This window comes from Sus scrofa, chromosome 5, assembly GCF_054392235.1.
Source record: "Sus scrofa isolate SSC_HxYL_T2T_F1_AM1 chromosome 5, Sscrofa_HxYL_maternal_Yorkshire_Landrace_v2.0, whole genome shotgun sequence".
Lineage (NCBI taxonomy): Eukaryota > Metazoa > Chordata > Mammalia > Artiodactyla > Suidae > Sus > Sus scrofa.
In genome coordinates, this window is record NC_139387.1 from 45759258 (window position 1) to 45780889 (window position 21632).

The following is a 21632-nucleotide window of genomic DNA, read 5'->3' on the forward strand; positions in this document are numbered from 1 at the left end:
CCGCGGGCCCTCGGACACGGGCCCGAGTCGTGCGGGATAGCTGGTCTACACCGCAGCCACGCGTACCCAAGCGTGAGTCGCCCGGGACAGCTAGTCGACCCCACGGGCCCTGGGGCACGGGCCCGAGTCGCCCCGGAGAGTTGGTCAACACCGCAGGCCCTCGAGCACCGGGCCGAGTCGCCCAATACAGGTGGTCGAACCCGCGGGCCCTCGGACCTGGGCCCGAGTCCCCAGGGACCGTTGGTCGACCCCGGGGTCCGTCGGACACAAGTGCGAGTCCTCTGGGACAGTTGTTCAACACCCGTGCCCTCAGGCACGGTCTCGAGTCACCTGGGACAGCTGGTCAACACCAAGGGATTTTGGACACGGGCCCCAGTCACCAGGGACTGCTGGTCGACCCCGCGGGCCCTCGGAACAGGGCCCCAGTCGCCAGGGACTGCTGGTTGACCCTGCGGGCCCTGGGACATGGGCCAATGCCGCAGGGGACATAGGGTCGCCCCCACGGGCCGTCGGACTCGAGTGAGAGTCTCCCGGGTCACCTGGTCGAACCCACGGGCCCTCGGACACAGGCCCGAGTGCCTGGGACATCTGGTCGACCGCGCAGGCCCTCGGACCCGGGCCCGAGTCCCACGGGACAACTGATCGACCCCTTAGGCCCTCGGACCCAGGCCCGAGTCCCCTGGCACAGCTGGTCGACCACTCAGGCCCTCGGACCCAGGCCCGAGTCACCCGGGACAGCCTGTTGACCCCGCAGGCCCTCACATCTGGGCCCGAGTCACCCGGGACAGCTGGTCGACCCCGCGGGTTTGCAGACCCGGGGCCGAGTCACACGGGAGGGGTGGTCGACACTGCGTGCCCTCGGGCTCTGGCCCGAGTCGCCCCGGAGAGCTTGTCGACACTGCGGGCCATCGGAACCAAGCACAATTTCCCCGGAAGAGCCTGTCGAACTCATGGGCCCACAGACCCAGGCCCAAGTGGCCCGGGAGAGCTGGTCGACCCCGCAGGACCTTGAACCCAAGCGCGAGTGGCCCGGGACAGCTGGTCGACGACACGGGCCCTGGGACATGGGCTGGAAACGCCCGGGATATCTGGTCGACCCCGCGAGGCCTCGGGTACAGTCCCGTGTTGCCCGGGACAGCTGGACCACACCACGAGCCCTCAGTTTTGGGGCCGAGTCACCCGGGACGCCGAGTCGACACCGTGGTACGTTCGACCAGGGCCAGAGTCGCCCTGGAAAGCTGGTCGACCCCGTGGGACTTCGGGCACGGGCCCGAGCCCCCCGGCACAGCTGGTCGAGCGCGGGCCCTCGGAACCGGTCCCTGGTGCCTGGGACCTCTGGTCGACCCCGTGGGCCCTCGGACACGGGCCCGAGTCACACGGGATAGCTGTTCAACCACGCAGGCCCTCGGACCCAGACCTGAGTCCCCCGGGACAGCTGGTCGACCCCGCGGGCCTTCGGACACGGGCCTGAGTCCCCTGGGACAGCTGGTCGACCCCGCGGGCCATCGGACCCGATCGTGAGTCACCCAGGAGAGCTGCTTGACACCGCGGGCTCTGGGTCCCGGGCCCAAGTCACCCTGGGGAGCTGGTCGACCCCTTGGGCCGTCGGACATGGGCCGGAAACGCCCGGGATATCTGGTCGACCCCGCGAGCCCTCGGGTACAGTCCCGTGTTGCCCGGGACAGCTGGTCCACACCGCGGGGCCTCGGTTTTGGGGCCGAGTCGCCAGGGACGCCGAGTCGACACCGTGGTATGTTCGACCAGGGCCCGAGTCGCCCTGGAAAGCTGGTGGACCCCGCGGGCCATCGGACCCGAGCGTTATTCGCCCGGAAAAGCTTGTCGAACAAATGGGCCCTTGGACTCAGGCCCGAGTGACCCAGGACAGCTGGTCGACACCGCAGGACCTCGGACCCAATCGCGTCACCCGGGACGCCTGGTCAACACCGCGGTCTCTCAAACCTAAAACCAAATCGCCCGGGACACCTAGTCGACCCGGCGGGATATCAGGCACGGGCCCAAGAGGTCAGGACAGCAGGTCGACCGCGGGCCATCAGACCCACACTCGAGTCGCTAGGGAAAGTTGATCGAAACCGCGGGCACTTGGGCACGGCCGGAGTCGCCCGGGAGACCTGGTTGACCCCGTGGGCCGTCGGTCCAAAGCGCGAATGTCCCAGGAGGGCTGGTTGACCCCGTGAGCCCTCGGAGTCAGACCGGAGTCGCCCGGGACCTCTGGCTGACACCGCGGGGCATCGGGCATGTGCCCGACACGCCCTGGAGATCTGGTCGACCCCGCAGGCCCTCGGACCCGGGCCCGAGTCGCCAAAGACATCGGGTCGACCTCGCAGGCCCTCGGACAGGAGCGCGTGTTGCCCGGGACTGCCGGTGAAGCCCGCAGGCACTCGGACCCAAGCGTGAGTCGCCAGGGACAGCTGGTCGAACAAGCGGGCTTTCAGACACGGGTCCGAGTCGCCCGGGACAACTGGTGGATGCGGCTGGCCTTCGGGCATGGGCTGAGTGCCCCGGGACAGCTGGTCGACACCGCGGGCCCTCGGACACGGGCCTGAGTTCCCGGGACAGCTGTTTGACTCCGCGGAATATCTGGCAAATTCCCAAGTCGCCCAGGACAGCAGGTAGACCGCGGGCCCTCGGACACAAACTTGAGTCGCCTGGCAGAGTTGGTCGACACTGCGGGCCCTCGGGCATGGGCCAGAGTCGACCCGGAGAGCTTGTTGACACTGTGGGCCATCGGAACAGGGTGCGATTTGCCCGGAAGGGCTTGTCGAACACTTGGGCCCACAGACCCAGGCCAGAGTGGCCTGGGACAGTTGCTCGACACCGCGGCCCCTCACCAAAGCGCGAGTCACCCGGGAGAGCTGCCTGACACCGAGGGCTCTCGGACCTGGGCCCAAGTTGCCCGGGACATCTGGTCGACCCCGTGGGCCTTCGGACCCGGGCCAGAGTTGCCCGGGACATCTGGTCGACCCCGTGGGCCATCCGGCACAGTCCCGATTCACCCAGGACAGCTGGTCGACCCCGCGGGCCATAGGGCTCTGGCCCGAGTCGCCCAGGACCGCAGGTCGCCCTCACAGGCCTTCAGATATGAGGCAGAGTCGTCCGGGAGTGCTGGTCGACCCCGGGAGTGCTCAGACCCAAGCGCGAGACGCCCGGGTAAGATGTTCGACACCGCGGGTCCTCGGGCACAGTCCCGAGTCGCCTGGGAAGCTGGTCGACACTGGGGGCCCTCGGATTCGAGCGTGAGTCTCCCGGGAGAGCTGGTCGACCCTGCGGGCCGTCAGTGCAAAGCTCGAGTGTCCCAGGAGTGCTGGTTGACCCCGTGGGCCCTCGGAGCCAGGCCGGAGTCGCACGGGACCTCTGGTTGACACCGCGGGGCATCGGGCATGTGCCCGACACGCCCTGGAGATCTGGTCGACCCCGCGGGCCCTCGGACACGGGCCCGAGTCGTGCGGGATAGCTGGTCTACACCGCAGGCGCTCATACCCAAGCGTGAGTCGCCCGGGACAGCTAGTCGATCCCACGGGCCCTGGGGCACGGGCCCGAGTCGCCCCGGAGAGTTGGTCAACACCGCAGGCCCTCGAGCACCGGGCCGAGTCGCCCAATACAGGTGGTCGAACCCGCGGGCCCTCGGACCTGGGCCCGAGTCCCCAGGGACCGTTGGTCGACCCCGGGGTCCGTCGGACACAAGTGCGAGTCCTCTGGGACAGTTGTTCGACACCCGTGCCCTCAGGCACGGTCTCGAGTCACCTGGGACAGCTGGTCAACACCAAGGGATTTTGGACACGGGCCCCAGTCACCAGGGACTGCTGGTCGACCCCGCGGGCCCTCGGAACAGGGCCCCAGTCGCCAGGGACTGCTGGTTGACCCTGCGGGCCCTGGGACCTGGGCCAATGCCGCACGGGACATAGGGTCGACCCCACGGGCCGTCGGACTCGAGTGAGAGTCTCCCGGGTCACCTGGTCGAACCCACGGGCCCTCGGACACAGGCCCGAGTGCCTGGGACATCTGGTCGACCGCGCAGGCCCTCGGACCCGGGCCCGAGTCCCACGGGACAACTGATCGACCCCTTAGGCCCTCGGACCCAGGCCCGAGTCCCCTGGCACAGCTGGTCGACCACTCAGGCCCTCGGACCCAGGCCCGAGTCACCCGGGACAGCCTGTTGACCCCGCAGGCCCTCACATCTGGGCCCGAGTTACCCGGGACAGCTGGTCGACCCCGCGGGTTAGCAGACCCGGGGCCGAGTCACACGGGAGGGGTGGTCGACACTGCGTGCCCTCGGGCTCTGGCCCGAGTCGCCCCGGAGAGCTTGACGACACTGCGGGCCATCGGAACCGAGCACAATTTCCCCGGAAGAGCCTGTCGAACTCATGGGCCCACAGACCCAGGCCCGAGTGGCCCGGGACAGCTGGTCGACCCCGCAGGACCTTGAACCCAAGCGCGAGTGGCCCGGGACAGCTGGTCGACGACACGGGCCCTGGGACATGGGCCGGAAACGCCCGGGATATCTGGTCGACCCCGCGAGGCCTCGGGTACAGTCCCGTGTTGCCCGGGACAGCTGGACCACACCACGAGCCCTCAGTTTTGGGGCCGAGTCACCCGGGACGCCGAGTCGACACCGTGGTACGTTCGACCAGGGCCAGAGTCGCCCTGGAAAGCTGGTCGACCCTGTGGGACTTCGGGCACGGGCCCGAGTCCCCTGGCACAGCTGGTCGAGCGCGGGCCCTCGGAACCGGTCCCTGGTGCCTGGGACCTCTGGTCGACCCCGTGGGCCCTCGGACACGGGCCCGAGTCACACGGGATAGCTGTTCAACCACGCAGGCCCTCGGACCCAGACCTGAGTCCCCCGGGACAGCTGGTCGACCCCGTGGGCCTTCGGACACGGGCCTGAGTCCCCCGGGACAGCTGGTCGACCCCGTGGGCCTTCGGACACGGGCCTGAGTCCCCTGGGACAGCTGGTCGACCCCGCGGGCCATCGGACCCGATCGTGAGTCACCCAGGAGAGCTGCTTGACACCGCGGGCTCTGGGTCCCGGGCCCAAGTCACCCTGGGGAGCTGGTCGACCCCTTGGGCCCTCGGACATGGGCCGGAAATGCCCGGGATATCTGGTCGACGCCGCGAGCCCTCGGGTACAGTCCCGTGTTGCCCGGGACAGCTGGTCCACACCGCGAGGCCTCGGTTTTGGGGCCGAGTCTCCAGGGACGCCGGGTCGACACCGTGGTATGTTCGACCAGGGCCCCAGTCGCCCTGGAAAGCTGGTGGACCCCGCGGGCCATCGGACCCGAGCGTTATTCGCCCGGAAAAGCTTGTCGAACAAATGGGCCCTTGGACTCAGGCCCGAGTGACCCAGGACAGCTGGTCGACACCGCAGGACCTCGGACCCAATCGCGTCACCCGGGACGCCTGGTCAACACCGCGGTCTCTCAAACCTAAAACCAAATCGCCCGGGACACCTAGTCGACCCGGCGGGATATCAGGCACGGGCCCAAGAGGTCAGGACAGCAGGTCGACCGCGGGCCATCAGACCCACACTCGAGTCGCTAGGGAAAGTTGATCGAAACCGCGGGCACTTGGGCACGGCCGGAGTCGCCCGGGAGACCTGGTTGACCCCGCGGGCCGTCGGTCCAAAGCGCGAGTGTCCCAGGAGGGCTGGTTGACCCCGTGAGCCCTCGGAGTCAGACCGGAGTCACCCGGGACCTCTGGTTGACACCGCGGGGCATCGGGCATGTGCCCGACACGCCCTGGAGATCTGGTCGACCCCGCGGGCCCTCGGACCCGGGCCCGAGTCGCCAAAGAAAACGGGTCGACCTCAAGGGGCCCGGGACAGGAGCGCGTGTTGCCCGGGACTGCCGGTCAAGCCCGCGGGCACTCGGACCCAAGCGTGATTCGCCAGGGACAGCTGGTCGAACAAGCGGGCTTTCAGACACGGGTCCCAGTCGCCCGGGACAACTGGTGGATGCGGCTGGCCTTCGGGCATGGGCTGAATGCCCCGGGACAGCTGGTCGGCACCGCGGGCCCTCGGACCCGGGCCTGAGTTCCCGGGACAGCTGTTTGACCCCGCGGAACATCTGGCAAATTCCCAAGTCGCCCAGGACAGCAGGTAGACCGCGGGCCCTCGGACACAAACTTGAGTCGCCTGGCAGAGTTGGTCGACACTGCGGGCCCTCGGGCATGGGCCAGACTCGACCCGGAGAGCTTGTTGACACTGTGGGCCATCGGAACAGGGTGCGATTTGCCCGGAAGGGCTTGTCGAACACTTGGGCCCACAGACCCAGGCCCGAGTGGCCTGGGACAGCTGCTCGACACCGCGGCCCCTCAGACCAAAGCGCGAGTCACCCGGGAGAGCTGCCTGACCCCGAGGGCTCTCGGACCCGGGCCCAAGTTGCCCGGGACATCTGGTCGACCCCGTGGGCCCTCCGGCACAGTCCCGATTCACCCGGGACAGCTGGTCGACCCCGCGGGCCATAGGGCTCTGGCCCGAGTCGCCCAGGACCGCAGGTCGCCCTCACAGGCCTTCAGATATGAGGCAGAGTCGTCCGGGAGTGCTGGTCAACCCCGGGAGTGCTCAGACCCAAGCGCGAGACGCCCGGGAAAGATGTTCGACACCGCGGGTCCTCGGGCACAGTCCCGAGTCGCCTGGGGAAGCTGGTCGACACTGCGGGCCCTCGGATTCGAGCGTGAGTCTCCCGGGAGAGCTGGTCGACCCCGCGGGCCGTCGGTCCAAAGCACGAGTGTCCCAGGAGTGCTGGTTGACCCCGTGGGCCCTCGGAGCCAGGCCGGAGTCGCCAGGGACCTCTGGTTGACACCGCGGGGCATCGGGCATGTGCCCGACACGCCCTGGAGATCTGCTCGACCCCGCGGGCCCTCGGACACGGGCCCGAGTCGTGCGGGATAGCTGGTCTACACCGCAGCCACGCGTACCCAAGCGTGAGTCGCCCGGGACAGCTAGTCGACCCCACGGGCCCTGGGGCACGGGCCCGAGTCGCCCCGGAGAGTTGGTCAACACCGCAGGCCCTCGAGCACCGGGCCGAGTCGCCCAATACAGGTGGTCGAACCCGCGGGCCCTCGGACCTGGGCCCGAGTCCCCAGGGACCGTTGGTCGACCCCGGGGTCCGTCGGAGACAAGTGCGAGTCCTCTGGGACAGTTGTTCAACACCCGTGCCCTCAGGCACGGTCTCGAGTCACCTGGGACAGCTGGTCAACACCAAGGGATTTTGGACACGGGCCCCAGTCACCAGGGACTGCTGGTCGACCCCGCGGGCCCTCGGAACAGGGCCCCAGTCGCCAGGGACTGCTGGTTGACCCTGCGGGCCCTGGGACATGGGCCAATGCCGCAGGGGACATAGGGTCGCCCCCACGGGCCGTCGGACTCGAGTGAGAGTCTCCCGGGTCACCTGGTCGAACCCACGGGCCCTCGGACACAGGCCCGAGTGCCTGGGACATCTGGTCGACCGCGCAGGCCCTCGGACCCGGGCCCGAGTCCCACGGGACAACTGATCGACCCCTTAGGCCCTCGGACCCAGGCCCGAGTCCCCTGGCACAGCTGGTCGACCACTCAGGCCCTCGGACCCAGGCCCGAGTCACCCGGGACAGCCTGTTGACCCCGCAGGCCCTCACATCTGGGCCCGAGTCACCCGGGACAGCTGGTCGACCCCGCGGGTTTGCAGACCCGGGGCCGAGTCACACGGGAGGGGTGGTCGACACTGCGTGCCCTCGGGCTCTGGCCCGAGTCGCCCCGGAGAGCTTGTCGACACTGCGGGCCATCGGAACCAAGCACAATTTCCCCGGAAGAGCCTGTCGAACTCATGGGCCCACAGACCCAGGCCCAAGTGGCCCGGGAGAGCTGGTCGACCCCGCAGGACCTTGAACCCAAGCGCGAGTGGCCCGGGACAGCTGGTCGACGACACGGGCCCTGGGACATGGGCTGGAAACGCCCGGGATATCTGGTCGACCCCGCGAGGCCTCGGGTACAGTCCCGTGTTGCCCGGGACAGCTGGACCACACCACGAGCCCTCAGTTTTGGGGCCGAGTCACCCGGGACGCCGAGTCGACACCGTGGTACGTTCGACCAGGGCCAGAGTCGCCCTGGAAAGCTGGTCGACCCCGTGGGACTTCGGGCACGGGCCCGAGCCCCCCGGCACAGCTGGTCGAGCGCGGGCCCTCGGAACCGGTCCCTGGTGCCTGGGACCTCTGGTCGACCCCGTGGGCCCTCGGACACGGGCCCGAGTCACACGGGATAGCTGTTCAACCACGCAGGCCCTCGGACCCAGACCTGAGTCCCCCGGGACAGCTGGTCGACCCCGCGGGCCTTCGGACACGGGCCTGAGTCCCCTGGGACAGCTGGTCGACCCCGCGGGCCATCGGACCCGATCGTGAGTCACCCAGGAGAGCTGCTTGACACCGCGGGCTCTGGGTCCCGGGCCCAAGTCACCCTGGGGAGCTGGTCGACCCCTTGGGCCGTCGGACATGGGCCGGAAACGCCCGGGATATCTGGTCGACCCCGCGAGCCCTCGGGTACAGTCCCGTGTTGCCCGGGACAGCTGGTCCACACCGCGGGGCCTCGGTTTTGGGGCCGAGTCGCCAGGGACGCCGAGTCGACACCGTGGTATGTTCGACCAGGGCCCGAGTCGCCCTGGAAAGCTGGTGGACCCCGCGGGCCATCGGACCCGAGCGTTATTCGCCCGGAAAAGCTTGTCGAACAAATGGGCCCTTGGACTCAGGCCCGAGTGACCCAGGACAGCTGGTCGACACCGCAGGACCTCGGACCCAATCGCGTCACCCGGGACGCCTGGTCAACACCGCGGTCTCTCAAACCTAAAACCAAATCGCCCGGGACACCTAGTCGACCCGGCGGGATATCAGGCACGGGCCCAAGAGGTCAGGACAGCAGGTCGACCGCGGGCCATCAGACCCACACTCGAGTCGCTAGGGAAAGTTGATCGAAACCGCGGGCACTTGGGCACGGCCGGAGTCGCCCGGGAGACCTGGTTGACCCCGTGGGCCGTCGGTCCAAAGCGCGAATGTCCCAGGAGGGCTGGTTGACCCCGTGAGCCCTCGGAGTCAGACCGGAGTCGCCCGGGACCTCTGGCTGACACCGCGGGGCATCGGGCATGTGCCCGACACGCCCTGGAGATCTGGTCGACCCCGCAGGCCCTCGGACCCGGGCCCGAGTCGCCAAAGACATCGGGTCGACCTCGCAGGCCCTCGGACAGGAGCGCGTGTTGCCCGGGACTGCCGGTGAAGCCCGCAGGCACTCGGACCCAAGCGTGAGTCGCCAGGGACAGCTGGTCGAACAAGCGGGCTTTCAGACACGGGTCCGAGTCGCCCGGGACAACTGGTGGATGCGGCTGGCCTTCGGGCATGGGCTGAGTGCCCCGGGACAGCTGGTCGACACCGCGGGCCCTCGGACACGGGCCTGAGTTCCCGGGACAGCTGTTTGACTCCGCGGAATATCTGGCAAATTCCCAAGTCGCCCAGGACAGCAGGTAGACCGCGGGCCCTCGGACACAAACTTGAGTCGCCTGGCAGAGTTGGTCGACACTGCGGGCCCTCGGGCATGGGCCAGAGTCGACCCGGAGAGCTTGTTGACACTGTGGGCCATCGGAACAGGGTGCGATTTGCCCGGAAGGGCTTGTCGAACACTTGGGCCCACAGACCCAGGCCAGAGTGGCCTGGGACAGTTGCTCGACACCGCGGCCCCTCACCAAAGCGCGAGTCACCCGGGAGAGCTGCCTGACACCGAGGGCTCTCGGACCTGGGCCCAAGTTGCCCGGGACATCTGGTCGACCCCGTGGGCCTTCGGACCCGGGCCAGAGTTGCCCGGGACATCTGGTCGACCCCGTGGGCCATCCGGCACAGTCCCGATTCACCCAGGACAGCTGGTCGACCCCGCGGGCCATAGGGCTCTGGCCCGAGTCGCCCAGGACCGCAGGTCGCCCTCACAGGCCTTCAGATATGAGGCAGAGTCGTCCGGGAGTGCTGGTCGACCCCGGGAGTGCTCAGACCCAAGCGCGAGACGCCCGGGTAAGATGTTCGACACCGCGGGTCCTCGGGCACAGTCCCGAGTCGCCTGGGAAGCTGGTCGACACTGGGGGCCCTCGGATTCGAGCGTGAGTCTCCCGGGAGAGCTGGTCGACCCTGCGGGCCGTCAGTGCAAAGCTCGAGTGTCCCAGGAGTGCTGGTTGACCCCGTGGGCCCTCGGAGCCAGGCCGGAGTCGCACGGGACCTCTGGTTGACACCGCGGGGCATCGGGCATGTGCCCGACACGCCCTGGAGATCTGGTCGACCCCGCGGGCCCTCGGACACGGGCCCGAGTCGTGCGGGATAGCTGGTCTACACCGCAGGCGCTCATACCCAAGCGTGAGTCGCCCGGGACAGCTAGTCGATCCCACGGGCCCTGGGGCACGGGCCCGAGTCGCCCCGGAGAGTTGGTCAACACCGCAGGCCCTCGAGCACCGGGCCGAGTCGCCCAATACAGGTGGTCGAACCCGCGGGCCCTCGGACCTGGGCCCGAGTCCCCAGGGACCGTTGGTCGACCCCGGGGTCCGTCGGACACAAGTGCGAGTCCTCTGGGACAGTTGTTCGACACCCGTGCCCTCAGGCACGGTCTCGAGTCACCTGGGACAGCTGGTCAACACCAAGGGATTTTGGACACGGGCCCCAGTCACCAGGGACTGCTGGTCGACCCCGCGGGCCCTCGGAACAGGGCCCCAGTCGCCAGGGACTGCTGGTTGACCCTGCGGGCCCTGGGACCTGGGCCAATGCCGCACGGGACATAGGGTCGACCCCACGGGCCGTCGGACTCGAGTGAGAGTCTCCCGGGTCACCTGGTCGAACCCACGGGCCCTCGGACACAGGCCCGAGTGCCTGGGACATCTGGTCGACCGCGCAGGCCCTCGGACCCGGGCCCGAGTCCCACGGGACAACTGATCGACCCCTTAGGCCCTCGGACCCAGGCCCGAGTCCCCTGGCACAGCTGGTCGACCACTCAGGCCCTCGGACCCAGGCCCGAGTCACCCGGGACAGCCTGTTGACCCCGCAGGCCCTCACATCTGGGCCCGAGTTACCCGGGACAGCTGGTCGACCCCGCGGGTTAGCAGACCCGGGGCCGAGTCACACGGGAGGGGTGGTCGACACTGCGTGCCCTCGGGCTCTGGCCCGAGTCGCCCCGGAGAGCTTGACGACACTGCGGGCCATCGGAACCGAGCACAATTTCCCCGGAAGAGCCTGTCGAACTCATGGGCCCACAGACCCAGGCCCGAGTGGCCCGGGACAGCTGGTCGACCCCGCAGGACCTTGAACCCAAGCGCGAGTGGCCCGGGACAGCTGGTCGACGACACGGGCCCTGGGACATGGGCCGGAAACGCCCGGGATATCTGGTCGACCCCGCGAGGCCTCGGGTACAGTCCCGTGTTGCCCGGGACAGCTGGACCACACCACGAGCCCTCAGTTTTGGGGCCGAGTCACCCGGGACGCCGAGTCGACACCGTGGTACGTTCGACCAGGGCCAGAGTCGCCCTGGAAAGCTGGTCGACCCTGTGGGACTTCGGGCACGGGCCCGAGTCCCCTGGCACAGCTGGTCGAGCGCGGGCCCTCGGAACCGGTCCCTGGTGCCTGGGACCTCTGGTCGACCCCGTGGGCCCTCGGACACGGGCCCGAGTCACACAGGATAGCTGTTCAACCACGCAGGCCCTCGGACCCAGACCTGAGTCCCCCGGGACAGCTGGTCGACCCCGTGGGCCTTCGGACACGGGCCTGAGTCCCCCGGGACAGCTGGTCGACCCCGTGGGCCTTCGGACACGGGCCTGAGTCCCCTGGGACAGCTGGTCGACCCCGCGGGCCATCGGACCCGATCGTGAGTCACCCAGGAGAGCTGCTTGACACCGCGGGCTCTGGGTCCCGGGCCCAAGTCACCCTGGGGAGCTGGTCGACCCCTTGGGCCCTCGGACATGGGCCGGAAATGCCCGGGATATCTGGTCGACGCCGCGAGCCCTCGGGTACAGTCCCGTGTTGCCCGGGACAGCTGGTCCACACCGCGAGGCCTCGGTTTTGGGGCCGAGTCTCCAGGGACGCCGGGTCGACACCGTGGTATGTTCGACCAGGGCCCCAGTCGCCCTGGAAAGCTGGTGGACCCCGCGGGCCATCGGACCCGAGCGTTATTCGCCCGGAAAAGCTTGTCGAACAAATGGGCCCTTGGACTCAGGCCCGAGTGACCCAGGACAGCTGGTCGACACCGCAGGACCTCGGACCCAATCGCGTCACCCGGGACGCCTGGTCAACACCGCGGTCTCTCAAACCTAAAACCAAATCGCCCGGGACACCTAGTCGACCCGGCGGGATATCAGGCACGGGCCCAAGAGGTCAGGACAGCAGGTCGACCGCGGGCCATCAGACCCACACTCGAGTCGCTAGGGAAAGTTGATCGAAACCGCGGGCACTTGGGCACGGCCGGAGTCGCCCGGGAGACCTGGTTGACCCCGCGGGCCGTCGGTCCAAAGCGCGAGTGTCCCAGGAGGGCTGGTTGACCCCGTGAGCCCTCGGAGTCAGACCGGAGTCACCCGGGACCTCTGGTTGACACCGCGGGGCATCGGGCATGTGCCCGACACGCCCTGGAGATCTGGTCGACCCCGCGGGCCCTCGGACCCGGGCCCGAGTCGCCAAAGAAAACGGGTCGACCTCAAGGGGCCCGGGACAGGAGCGCGTGTTGCCCGGGACTGCCGGTCAAGCCCGCGGGCACTCGGACCCAAGCGTGATTCGCCAGGGACAGCTGGTCGAACAAGCGGGCTTTCAGACACGGGTCCCAGTCGCCCGGGACAACTGGTGGATGCGGCTGGCCTTCGGGCATGGGCTGAATGCCCCGGGACAGCTGGTCGGCACCGCGGGCCCTCGGACCCGGGCCTGAGTTCCCGGGACAGCTGTTTGACCCCGCGGAACATCTGGCAAATTCCCAAGTCGCCCAGGACAGCAGGTAGACCGCGGGCCCTCGGACACAAACTTGAGTCGCCTGGCAGAGTTGGTCGACACTGCGGGCCCTCGGGCATGGGCCAGACTCGACCCGGAGAGCTTGTTGACACTGTGGGCCATCGGAACAGGGTGCGATTTGCCCGGAAGGGCTTGTCGAACACTTGGGCCCACAGACCCAGGCCCGAGTGGCCTGGGACAGCTGCTCGACACCGCGGCCCCTCAGACCAAAGCGCGAGTCACCCGGGAGAGCTGCCTGACCCCGAGGGCTCTCGGACCCGGGCCCAAGTTGCCCGGGACATCTGGTCGACCCCGTGGGCCCTCCGGCACAGTCCCGATTCACCCGGGACAGCTGGTCGACCCCGCGGGCCATAGGGCTCTGGCCCGAGTCGCCCAGGACCGCAGGTCGCCCTCACAGGCCTTCAGATATGAGGCAGAGTCGTCCGGGAGTGCTGGTCAACCCCGGGAGTGCTCAGACCCAAGCGCGAGACGCCCGGGAAAGATGTTCGACACCGCGGGTCCTCGGGCACAGTCCCGAGTCGCCTGGGGAAGCTGGTCGACACTGCGGGCCCTCGGATTCGAGCGTGAGTCTCCCGGGAGAGCTGGTCGACCCCGCGGGCCGTCGGTCCAAAGCACGAGTGTCCCAGGAGTGCTGGTTGACCCCGTGGGCCCTCGGAGCCAGGCCGGAGTCGCCAGGGACCTCTGGTTGACACCGCGGGGCATCGGGCATGTGCCCGACACGCCCTGGAGATCTGCTCGACCCCGCGGGCCCTCGGACACGGGCCCGAGTCGTGCGGGATAGCTGGTCTACACCGCAGCCACGCGTACCCAAGCGTGAGTCGCCCGGGACAGCTAGTCGACCCCACGGGCCCTGGGGCACGGGCCCGAGTCGCCCCGGAGAGTTGGTCAACACCGCAGGCCCTCGAGCACCGGGCCGAGTCGCCCAATACAGGTGGTCGAACCCGCGGGCCCTCGGACCTGGGCCCGAGTCCCCAGGGACCGTTGGTCGACCCCGGGGTCCGTCGGACACAAGTGCGAGTCCTCTGGGACAGTTGTTCAACACCCGTGCCCTCAGGCACGGTCTCGAGTCACCTGGGACAGCTGGTCAACACCAAGGGATTTTGGACACGGGCCCCAGTCACCAGGGACTGCTGGTCGACCCCGCGGGCCCTCGGAACAGGGCCCCAGTCGCCAGGGACTGCTGGTTGACCCTGCGGGCCCTGGGACATGGGCCAATGCCGCAGGGGACATAGGGTCGCCCCCACGGGCCGTCGGACTCGAGTGAGAGTCTCCCGGGTCACCTGGTCGAACCCACGGGCCCTCGGACACAGGCCCGAGTGCCTGGGACATCTGGTCGACCGCGCAGGCCCTCGGACCCGGGCCCGAGTCCCACGGGACAACTGATCGACCCCTTAGGCCCTCGGACCCAGGCCCGAGTCCCCTGGCACAGCTGGTCGACCACTCAGGCCCTCGGACCCAGGCCCGAGTCACCCGGGACAGCCTGTTGACCCCGCAGGCCCTCACATCTGGGCCCGAGTCACCCGGGACAGCTGGTCGACCCCGCGGGTTTGCAGACCCGGGGCCGAGTCACACGGGAGGGGTGGTCGACACTGCGTGCCCTCGGGCTCTGGCCCGAGTCGCCCCGGAGAGCTTGTCGACACTGCGGGCCATCGGAACCAAGCACAATTTCCCCGGAAGAGCCTGTCGAACTCATGGGCCCACAGACCCAGGCCCAAGTGGCCCGGGAGAGCTGGTCGACCCCGCAGGACCTTGAACCCAAGCGCGAGTGGCCCGGGACAGCTGGTCGACGACACGGGCCCTGGGACATGGGCCGGAAACGCCCGGGATATCTGGTCGACCCCGCGAGGCCTCGGGTACAGTCCCGTGTTGCCCGGGACAGCTGGACCACACCACGAGCCCTCAGTTTTGGGGCCGAGTCACCCGGGACGCCGAGTCGACACCGTGGTACGTTCGACCAGGGCCAGAGTCGCCCTGGAAAGCTGGTCGACCCTGTGGGACTTCGGGCACGGGCCCGAGTCCCCTGGCACAGCTGGTCGAGCGCGGGCCCTCGGAACCGGTCCCTGGTGCCTGGGACCTCTGGTCGACCCCGTGGGCCCTCGGACACGGGCCCGAGTCACACGGGATAGCTGTTCAACCAGCAGGCCCTCGGACCCAGACCTGAGTCCCCCGGGACAGCTGGTCGACCCCGCGGGCCTTCGGACACGGGCCTGAGTCCCCTGGGACAGCTGGTCGACCCCGCGGGCCATCGGACCCGATCGTGAGTCACCCAGGAGAGCTGCTTGACACCGCGGGCTCTGGGTCCCGGGCCCAAGTCACCCTGGGGAGCTGGTCGACCCCTTGGGCCCTCGGACATGGGCCGGAAATGCCCGGGATATCTGGTCGACGCCGCGAGCCCTCGGGTACAGTCCCGTGTTGCCCGGGACAGCTGGTCCACACCGCGAGGCCTCGGTTTTGGGGCCGAGTCTCCAGGGACCCCGGGTCGACACCGTGGTATGTTCGACCAGGGCCCCAGTCGCCCTGGAAAGCTGGTGGACCCCGCGGGCCATCGGACCCAAGCGTTATTCGCCCGGAAAAGCTTGTCGAACAAATGGGCCCTTGGACTCAGGCCCGAGTGACCCAGGACAGCTGGTCGACACCGCAGGACCTCGGACCCAATCACGTCACCCGGGACGCCTGGTCAACACCGCGGTCTCTCAAACCTAAAACCAAATCGCCCGGGACACCTAGTCGACCCGGCGGGATATCAGGCACGGGCCCAAGAGGTCAGGACAGCAGGTCGACCGCGGGCCATCAGACCCACACTCGAGTCGCTAGGGAAAGTTGATCGAAACCGCGGGCACTTGGGCACGGCCGGAGTCGCCCGGGAGACCTGGTTGACCCCGCGGGCCGTCGGTCCAAAGCGCGAGTGTCCCAGGAGGGCTGGTTGACCCCGTGAGCCCTCGGAGTCAGACCGGAGTCACCCGGGACCTCTGGTTGACACCGCGGGGCATCGGGCATGTGCCCGACACGCCCTGGAGATCTGGTCGACCCCGCGGGCCCTCGGACCCGGGCCCGAGTCGCCAAAGAAAACGGGTCGACCTCAAGGGGCCCGGGACAGGAGCGCGTGTTGCCCGGGACTGCCGGTCAAGCCCGCGGGCACTCGGACTCAAGCGTGAGTCGCCAGGGACAGCTGGTCGAACAAGCGGGCTTTCAGACACGGGTCCCAGTCGCTCGGGACAACTGGTGGATGCGGCTGGCCTTCGGGCATGGGCTGAATGCCCCGGGACAGCTGGTCGGCACCGCGGGCCCTCGGACCCGGGCCTGAGTTCCCGGGACAGCTGTTTGACCCCGCGGAACATCTGGCAAATTCCCAAGTCGCCCAGGACAGCAGGTAGACCGCGGGCCCTCGGACACAAACTTGAGTCGCCTGGCAGAGTTGGTCGACACTGCGGGCCCTCGGGCATGGGCCAGAGTCGACCCGGAGAGCTTGTTGACACTGTGGGCCATCGGAACAGGGTGCGATTTGCCCGGAAGGGCTTGTCGAACACTTGGGCCCACAGACCCAGGCCCGAGTGGCCTGGGACAGCTGCTCGACACCGCGGGCCCTCAGACCAAAGCGCGAGTCACCCGGGAGAGCTGCCTGACCCCGAGGGCTCTCGGACCCGGGCCCAAGTTGCCCGGGACATCTGGTCGACCCCGTGGGCCCTCCGGCACAGTCCCGATTCACCCGGGACAGCTGGTCGACCCCGCGGGCCATAGGGCTCTGGCCCGAGTCGCCCAGGACCGCAGGTCGCCCTCACAGGCCTTCAGATATGAGGCAGAGTCGTCCGGGAGTGCTGGTCAACCCCGGGAGTGCTGAGACCCAAGCGCGAGACGCCCGGGAAAGATGTTCGACACCGCGGGTCCTCGGGCACAGTCCCGAGTCGCCTGGGGAAGCTGGTCGACACTGCGGGCCCTCGGATTCGAGCGTGAGTCTCCCGGGAGAGCTGGTCGACCCCGCGGGCGGTCGGTCCAAAGCACGAGTGTCCCAGGAGTGCTGGTTGACCCCGTGGGCCCTCGGAGCCAGGCCGGAGTCGCCAGGGACCTCTGGTTGACACCGCGGGGCATCGGGCATGTGCCCGACACGCCCTGGAGATCTGCTCGACCCCGCGGGCCCTCGGACACGGGCCCGAGTCGTGCGGGATAGCTGGTCTACACCGCAGCCACGCGTACCCAAGCGTGAGTCGCCCGGGACAGCTAGTCGACCCCACGGGCCCTGGGGCACGGGCCCGAGTCGCCCCGGAGAGTTGGTCAACACCGCAGGCCCTCGAGCACCGGGCCGAGTCGCCCAATACAGGTGGTCGAACCCGCGGGCCCTCGGACCTGGGCCCGAGTCCCCAGGGACCGTTGGTCGACCCCGGGGTCCGTCGGACACAAGTGCGAGTCCTCTGGGACAGTTGTTCGACACCCGTGCCCTCAGGCACGGTCTCGAGTCACCTGGGACAGCTGGTCAACACCAAGGGATTTTGGACACGGGCCCCAGTCACCAGGGACTGCTGGTCGACCCCGCGGGCCCTCGGAACAGGGCCCCAGTCGCCAGGGACTGCTGGTTGACCCTGCGGGCCCTGGGACCTGGGCCAATGCCGCACGGGATATAGGGTCGCCCCCACGGGCCGTCGGACTCGAGTGAGAGTCTCCCGGGTCACCTGGTCAAACCCACGGGCCCTCGGACACAGGCCCGAGTGCCTGGGACATCTGGTCGACTGCGCAGGCCCTCGGACCCGGGCCCGAGTCCCACGGGACAACTGATCGACCCCTTAGGCCCTCGGACCCAGGCCCGAGTCCCCTGGCACAGCTGGTCGACCACTCAGGCCCTCGGACCCAGGCCCGAGTCACCCGGGACAGCCTGTTGACCCCGCAGGCCCTCACATCTGGGCCCGAGTCACCCGGGACAGCTGGTCGACCCCGCGGGTTTGCAGACCCGGGGCCAAGTCACACGGGAGGGGTGGTCGACACTGCGTGCCCTCGGGCTCTGGCCCGAGTCGCCCCGGAGAGCTTGTCGACACTGCGGGCCATCGGAACCGAGCACAATTTCCCCGGAAGAGCCTGTCGAACTCATGGGCCCACAGACCCAGGCCCGAGTGGCCCGGGACAGCTGGTCGACCCCGCAGGACATTGAACCCAAGCGAGAGTGGCCCGGGACAGCTGGTCGACGACACGGGCCCTGGGACATGGGCCGGAAACGCCCGGGATATCTGGTCGACCCCGCGAGGCCTCGGGTACAGTCCCGTGTTGCCCGGGACAGCTGGACCACACCACGAGCCCTCAGTTGTGGGGCCGAGACACCCGGGTCGCCGAGTCGACACCGTGGTACGTTCGACCAGGGCCAGAGTCGCCCTGGAAAGCTGGTCGACCCCGTGGGACTTCGGGCACGGGCCCGAGTCCCCCGGCACAGCTGGTCGAGCGCGGGCCCTCGGAACCGGTCCCTGGTGCCTGGGACCTCTGGTCGACCCCGTGGGCCCTCGGACACGGGCCCGAGTCACACGGGATAGCTGGTCGACCCCACGGGCCATCGGACCCGATCGTGAGTCACCCAGGAGAGCTGCTTGACACCGCGGGCTCTGGGTCCCGGGCCCAAGTCACCCTGGGGAGCTGGTCGACCCCTTGGGCCCTTGGACATGGGCCGGAAACGCCCGGGATATCTGGTCGACCCCGCGAGCCCTCGGGTACAGTCCCGTGTTGCCCGGGACAGCTGGTCCACACCGCGGGGCCTCGGTTTTGGGGCCAAGTCGCCAGGGACGCCGGGTCGACACCGGGGTATGTTCGACCAAGGCCCGAGTCGCCCTGGAAAGCTGGTGGACCCCGCGGGCCATCGGACCCGAGCGTTATTCGCCCGGAAAAGCTTGTCGAACAAATGGGCCCTTGGACTCAGGCCCGAGTGACCCAGGACAGCTGGTCGACACCGCAGGACCTCGGACCCAATCACGTCACCCGGGACGCCTGGTCAACACCGCGGTCTCTCAAACCTAAAACCAAATCGCCCGGGACACCTAGTCGACCCGGCGGGATATCAGGCACGGTCCCAAGAGGCCAGAACAGCAGGTCGACCGTGGCCCATCAGACCCACACTCGAGTCGCTCGGGAAAGTTGATCGAAACCGCGGGCACTTGGGCACGGCCGGAGTCGCCCGGGAGACCTGGTCCACCCTGCGGGCACTCGGACCAAAGCACGAATCACAGGGAAAACTGGTCGACCCCGTGGGCCTTCAGGAACGGGCCCGAGCCTCCGGGACAGCCTTTCGAGCCCGCAGGCCCTCGGAGCCGAACCCAAGTCAGCCAGGACAGCTGGTCGACCCCGCGGGCCTTAGGACCGAAGCGCCAGTCCCCCGGGACATCTGGTCGACACCGCGAGGCCTCGGGAATGGGCCCGAGTCGCCCAGGACAGCTGTTCGACCCCGTGGGCTCTCGGACATTGGCCCTAGTCGCCCGGGACGCCTGTTCGACACCCCGCTCCGTCCGACCAGGGGCCAAGTCCCCCGGGACAGCTGGTCGACCCTGGAGGATATCAGACACAGGCCCGAGTCGACCAGGAGATTTGGACGACACCGCGGGCCCTCGGGACCAGCCCGAGTCGCCCGGGAAAGGTTGTGGAACCCGCGGGCCCTCGGACATGGGCCCGACGTCCCCGGGACAGCTGGTCGACCCAGGGGGACGTCGGGCACGGGCCCGAGTCGCCCGGTACAGATGGTCGACCGCAGGACCTCGGACACGGGCCCAAGTCACGCGGGTCTGCTGGTCGATCCCGCGGGCCCTCGGTCCCGGGCCCGAATGGCCAAAGACATCGGGTCGACCTCACGGGCCCTCGGACACAAGCGCGTGTTGCCCGGGACTGCTGGTCAACCCCGCGGGAACACGGACCCCAGCGTGAGTGGCCAGGGATAGCTGGTCGAACACGCGGGCCTTCAGACACGGGTCCGAGTCGCCCGGGGCAACTGGTGGATGCGGCTGGTCTTCGGGCCTGGGTAGAGTTCCCCGGGACAGCTGGTCGACACCACGGGATCCTGGACCCGGGCCTGAGTCCCCCTGGACAACTGGTCGACCCCGCGTGACATCTGGCACATGCCCAAGTCACCCGGGAAAGCATGTAGGCTGCGGGACCTCGGACCCGAACTTGAGTCGCCTGGGAGAGTTGGTCCAAACCACGGTCCCTCGGGCACAGGCCGGAGACGCCCGGGAAAGTCGGTCGACCCCAAGGGCTTTTGGACACAAGGCCAAAGTCGCCCGGGTCAGCTGATCGACACCGCGGTCCGTCGGTCCAAAGCGCGAGTGTCCCAGGAGAGCTGTGTGACACCGTGGGCCCTCGGAGCCAGGCCGGAGTCGCCTGGGACGTCTGGTTGACCCCGCGGGGCATCGGGCATGTGCTCGACTCGCCCTGGAGATCTGGTCGACCCCGCAGGCCCTCGGACTCGAGTGCGAGTCGCCCGGGACACCTGGTGGACCCTGCGGGCCCTCGGACCCGGGCCCGAGGGCCTGGAACGTCTGGTCGACACCGTGGGCCCTCGGACACGGGCCCGAGTCACGCGGGACAGCTGATCAATGATGCCGGGCCTCGGAACCGGGCCCGAGGTGCCCGAGACAGCTGGTCGACAGCCCGGGCCCTGGGGCACGTGCCCGAGTCGCCCCGGAGAGCTGGTCGACCCCGCGGGCCATCGGACCCGAGCGCGATTTGCCCGGAAGAGCTTGTCGAACACATGGGCCCTCGGACCCAGGCCCGAGTGACCCGGGATGGCTGGGCAACACCGCGGTCCCTCCGACCTGAACCCGAATCGCCCGGGACACCTGGTAGACCCGGTGGGACATCGGGCCCGGGCCCAAGACGCCCGGGACTGCAGGTCGACCGCGGGCCCTTGGACCCAAACTCGAGTCGCTTGGGAGAGTGGGTCGACACTGCGGGCACTCGGGCCTGGGCCGAATGGGCCCGGGAAAGCTGGTAGACCCCGCAGGACCCCGGCCACGGGCCCGAGTCGCCAAAGATATCAGGTCGACCTCGCGGGCAGTCGGACACGAGCGCGAGGACGCCGGGAATGCTGGTCAACCCCGTGGGCAGTCCCACCCAAGCATGTGTCGCCAGGGTCATCTGGTCGAACCCGTGGGCCCTCGGACACGGGCCCGTGTCACCCGGAGCTGGTCGTCACCGCGGGCATTCGGGCAAGGCCCGAGTCTTCCGGGACGCCTGTTCGACACCGCGGGCCCTGCGACCAGGGCCCAAGTCGCCCGGGGCAGCTGATCCATGCAGCGGGACATCTGGCACGGGCCCGAGGCGCCTGGGACAGCTGGTCGACCATGGGACCTGGGACCCGAACCGAGTCGCGCGGGAGAGTTTGTCGACACCGCGGGTCCTCGAGCACCGGCCCGAGTCGCCCAATACAGGTGGTCGAACCCGCGGGCCCTAGGACCTGGGCCCGAGTCCCCAGGGACCGCTGGTCGACCCCGGGGTCCATCAGACTCACGTGTGAGTCCCTGACACAGCTGTTCGACACCCAGGCCCTCAGGCACGATCTCGAGTCGCCCGGGACAGCTGGTCAACACCGAGGGATTTCGGACACGGGCCCCAGTCGCCAGGGACTGCTGGTTGACCCCGCGGGCCATCAGAACAGGGCCTGAGTCGCGCGGGCCTGCTGG